This window comes from Myotis lucifugus, unplaced genomic scaffold (assembly GCF_000147115.1).
Source record: "Myotis lucifugus unplaced genomic scaffold, Myoluc2.0 scaffold_11486, whole genome shotgun sequence".
Classification (NCBI taxonomy): Eukaryota; Metazoa; Chordata; class Mammalia; order Chiroptera; family Vespertilionidae; genus Myotis; species Myotis lucifugus.
This window is the reverse complement of record NW_005882534.1, coordinates 1-5,054: the sequence shown is the minus strand read 5'-3', so window position 1 is coordinate 5,054 and position 5,054 is coordinate 1. Positions and strand designations below refer to the sequence as shown.

At 60.5% G+C, this 5,054-nt stretch overlaps 1 long non-coding RNA gene across 1 annotated transcript; it reads left to right on the top strand.

Annotated features, from left to right (window-relative positions):
- Positions 1–82: 82 nt before the first annotated feature.
- On the top strand, positions 83–4,749 carry LOC102423893. Its single transcript, XR_002827970.1, has 2 exons — positions 83–443; positions 4,307–4,749. It is a non-coding gene; the product is annotated as an uncharacterized LOC102423893 (long non-coding RNA).
- The last annotated feature ends 305 nt before the right edge of the window (positions 4,750–5,054 follow it).

Sequence of the window (5,054 nt, the reverse complement as noted above, 5' to 3'; positions counted from 1 at the left end):
GCGGGCGTGCAGGAGGCAGCCGGTCCATGATTCTCTCTCCTCACTGATGTTTCTCTCTGTCCCTCTCTCTCCCTCTCCCATCGTCTCTGAAATCAGTAATAAACATACCTTTAAAACCACCCTTTGGGAGGCTGTGTCCTAAGAAGTGTTAGCTCAGGAGGTGGGTTTTTTTCAGAACTCACAGACCTACGCCCTCCACGGCCGGCCCAGCGGGAGAGGGTGCCGTGGGAGGGCTCCTGACGCGGGGGCTGGGTGCCTTGCAGGGAAACTGAAGGAGTGGAGCCTCGTCCTGTACGGCACGGCCGAGCACCCCTACCACACCTTCAGCTCGCACCAGGCCCGCGCCCGCATGCTGGAGCTGTCCACCCCGGCGCTGGAGCCGCCCAAGGCCGCCCGGCCGCCCGCCCCGGCCGAGGGCCCGGAGGAGGAGGAGGACTACACAGGTAATCCAGGGGCACGGCCTGCCTCTTGCGAGGACTGGTTTTCCCCTGGCTTTTCTTGGTTTTGTGAATCCTCCCCTGAGGATATCTTCCCATTGACTTTTAGGGAGAGTGAGAGAGAAACATCGACGTGAGAGAGACACATCCAGGGGTTGCCTCCTGCACGCGCCCCGACCAGGGCCCCGGCCGGGGAGGAGCCTGCAACCGAGGTACGTGCCCTTGACCGGAATCGAACCCGGGACCCTTTGGTCCGCAGGCCGGTGCTCTGTCCACTGAGCCACACCGGATGGGGCTGGTTTTCCACTCAGAAATCGTGGGGCTGGCCCGGCCGGTGTGGCTCAGTGGTTGAGCATCAACTCATGAACCAGGAGGTCAGGGTTCGATTCCCGATCAGGGCACATACCCGGGTTGCGGGCTCGATCCCCTGTAGGGGGCGTGCAGGAGGCGGCCGATCCGTGGTTCTCTCTCATCATTGATGTTTCTTTCTCCCTCTCTCTCCCTTTCCCTTCCTCTCTGAAATCAATTTTAAAAATATATTTTTAAAAAAAATCGTGGGGCTCCTCCCGGCTGACAGGGGGGTCAGGACGGGGGCTGTTCCGCGTCCGGGAGCCGCAGTAACGCTGCTGATTTGCACTCACAGCTCGGTCCTCCCAGGGCCCTCCTAGCGTTTCTCAGACCAGTAAGTATGCGTCCAGCTCGTAAGTATGTCCCCTCGCCCCAGGCCGGGAAATCAAGGGTCCTCGCTATGCCCAACCAGAACCGGACCCGCCCCGTGGTGCAGGGGCCTCCGCCCGGGCTGCCATCTCACGGCCCGACCGTCTCAAACCCACCCACCCTCCGTCCCCTGGCCAGGACGTGGCCAGGACCCGGGTCCTCGGGGGCCCAGGCGGGTGCGGTCCAACGGGCACAGGGGCTGCCAGAAAGACCCGCGACTGGGTTTCCAGGCCAACAAAGCGGCTGCAGCGTCGCCCAGAAATTACAGATGCCTCATTGTAAGGATTCCTTCCCAAAGATTTTTAAATTGAGTTTTTTAGAGAGAGAAGAAGGGAGAGAGAGAGAGAGAGAGAGAGAGGGAGAGAGAAACATCAATGTGAGAGCGAAAAGGCCATCGGCTGCCTCCTGCACGCCCCCCAGTGGGGACGGAGCCCACAACCCGGGCCTGTGCCCTGAATGGGAATCGAGCCCTGACCTCCTGGTTCACAGGTTGACGCTCAGCCACGGAGCCACGCCGGCCAGGCACCGCTATGTCATTCGTTGCCAGGCGGCCCCTCCGGCTCAGCCGGCTCCCCAGCCGCAGGGCGAGGGCCTCAGACCCTCCCCCTCTGATCAGCAGGCTACGCAGCAAGCCGTTCCTTCCCCCGAACCATCCCACAGCGATTGGCGAGAAACCGGGTTTCTGGTTGGGCATAGTTTCCTGCGCTCACTCCTCCAGCTGCCAGGCACGGAGGGTGCTCCCCGACACCCTTGATGCTCGGAGTGATGTCATCGCTTCGGGGGTCGGGGGGCCGGGCGGTGACACCATAGAGCCTCCCCACCCCCAGTGCATCGCGAGCATAAATGATGGGCGATTCCATTTAAATTTCCTTTAACACGGACCGATGAATGATGAATGGGCTGATCGGCCGTTTCCCCCTGTGATTTATAAATCAGATTCAATAATAATTCATAAATGAATGCTTTGTTTTCCCCCATAAAATCTGCTCCCGACTCTAACCTTCTACCGCCCGGGAATCTCCCCATATAAGACTGGTCCGCAGCCCGAGTCTAGATGGATAGAGGGGGGTGGGGGTGGGGGTCTGTGGGGTGAGGGCGTGTCTCGGAGGCTCAGAAGTCCCCGAGTTCTCGGGCCAGGGGGACAGGTGGGCCAGTAGCGGCGACAAGAGCCAGGGAGGGTTTCATGGTGTGGAGGGCAACGGGAGGGGCTTGGAGGAGGAAGAGGGAGAGAGGCCCGGCCGGTGTGGCTCAGTGGTTGAGCGTCAACCTATGAACCAGGAGGTCACGGTTCGATTCCTGATCAGAGCACACGCCTGGGTTGCGGCTCGATCCCCAGTGTGGGGGTGTGCAGGAGGCGGCCGATCCGTGATTCTCTCTCATCACGGATGTTTCTCTCTCCCTCTCCCTTCCTCTCTGAAAATCACTAACAATATATTTTTTAAAAAATAAAAGAGGGGGAGGAGGAGGCGGGGGACATCCGCATGATTGAGGACATGGTTAACTCCATCGAGCAAGACCGGCCTGGTGACGCCCTGGGCTCGGGGGAAGTCACCGCCGAGCGAGGCCGGGTGTCCCCAGGGCCACGTCCGGGCCGCGGGCTGGGAAGGGGCAGCCGGGTGGCCAAGTTCAATGTGTTTTCAGCCAAAACAGTGCGAGGAGCTGGGTTTCGGAGGATTTCCCCGGGAATGGGCTGGACTGGAGTGGACAGGAGTCAGATCGGATGGGCATGGACCTCGCATCGCAAATAGCCTGGCCTTAGGGGAGGGTCAGGAGGGGAGGAGGGAGGGAGGCAGGTCGGGGAGGGGTGGCTGTGTCCTGTGCTGTGAGAGTCCCCGGGGACAAACACCCCTTAGACAGGGGTTCGCCCCCTAGAAAGGGGACCCCCCAGTGCACACGTTGGAAACGCCAACATCCAACCCTCGGGGAGGGAAGCAGAATGAAGCTGCGCGGCCGGCGGGTCCGAGGCCCCGTGGGGAGGGGAGGGGCGGGCTTTGTGCGCCAGCAGAGCCCCATTGTGCGGGGAGAATGGCCCTTTGTCCTCCCTCCGTCCCTGTGCTGCCGGCTGGGCTCCCACCGCCTCCCAGAACCAGACCTGACACAGGCGTGTTTTCCTTTTCTTCCTAAAGACGCCAACGCCCTCAGAACGGGCCGGGCCCTCCCTGGGCAGAGGGGGAAACCCCGGCCTCTTCGAGAGCAGGAGGCGCAGCTCAGGGTGGGCGTGGGCACGCTGCGGCCCCGAGGTCCTGGGGAGAGGCCACGTGGGGACATGCCCCCCGCCAGCCTGAGGGAGGGTGAGGCGGAGCCGCTTGTAGCCGGACAACACGGGGTCCCGGCTGCCAGTCACTCCCTGAGCCCGTTCAGCAGAGACAGGGTGGAATCCTACGTGAGCGTTGATTCCGATCCTGCCGGCAGCGTGGGGGAGCCGCAGGGCACCCACAAACATCTGCTCTGCCCCCCCCATAAGCCAGCTGCTGGTAGTGGGTGGAAGGACAAAGATTACATGGGAAGTCGGTCAAAGGGTGATGCCAAATGGGCAGTTTACAGGTGAGCCGGCTGGAGATTTGCAAAGGCCTGTGGGTGTGCAAAGGCTGGGGGTCCTCAAAAGGCCTGTGGGTGTGCAAAGGCTGAAGGTTTGTAAAGGCCTGTGGGTGTGCAAAGGCTGGGGGTTTGCAAAGGCCTGTGGGTGTGCAAAGGCCTGTGGGTGTGCAAAGGCCTGTGGGTGTGCAAAGGCTGGAGATTTGCAAAGGCCTGTGGGTGTGCAAAGGCCTGTGGGTTTGCAAAGGCTGGGGGTTTGCAAAGGCCTGTGGGTGTGCAAAGGCTGGGGGTCCTCAAAGCGCTGGCGCTCTGGTTTCCGCAGTAAAGCTGTTCATCCTTCCATGATCACAGGCAGCTCCCAGTGGGGAGGACAGGCTGCGTTTCCAGGGGAGCTCCAGGGCCGCGTGCAGCTCCCAGCCAGGCCAGAAGGTGCCTTTTTAATCAGAACAGCACAGCCACGGTCACAGAGCGGGATTCACGTTCCTCACAGTGACAGCTGGTCCCCAACCTTCTCTTTCTGCCCCTCACAGCCAGCCCCGCAGGCCCACCGCGCTCCTGGGGGACGGCGCGGACGGGGCCGGGTGTGCGTGGGTGAAAGGCAGGCGTGTCTCTTGCAGGCGTGTGCCACCCGGAGTGTGGGGACAAGGGCTGTGACGGTCCCGGGGCCGATCAGTGCCTCAGCTGCGTGCACTTCAGCCTGGGCAACGCCAAGACCGGCAGGTAAGGGCGGGGCCCATCCGCGTGGGGAACCCACGCCCCACCCCCGGGAACGGGCTTTGCTGTGTTTTGTTCATCCTCCCCTGAGGGTATTTTTCCATTGATTGTTAGAGCGAGTGGGAGGGAGGGGGGGAAAGAGAGACACATCGATTGGTTGCCTCCCAAATGCGCCCCAACCGGGACCGGGAATCAAACCTGAGGCCCTTCGGTGCTTGGACCGACGCTCTAACCACTGAGCACACCGGTCAGGGCAAAGGGGGTCTGTTTTGAGCTGTGTTCTCAGCCCCTCCACACACACACACACACACACACACACGGCACCCTACTTAAAAATTTGAGTGAAGCCGAAACCGGTTTGGCTCAGTGGATAGAGCGTCGGCCTGTGGACTGAAAGGTCCCGGGTTCGATTCCAGTCAAGGGCATGTACCTGGGTTGCGGGCACATCCCCAGTGGGAGATGTGCAGGAGGCAGCTGATCGATGTTTCTCACTCTTTATCTCTCTCCCTTCCTCTCTGTAAAAAAATCAATAAAATATATATTTTTTAAAAAATTGAGTGAAAAAGAAAATGTATAAGGAAAAACAAAACAAAAATCTATACTGATAATAGGGTAATATGCAAATTGGTCGGGATGCCCTCACGCATAACG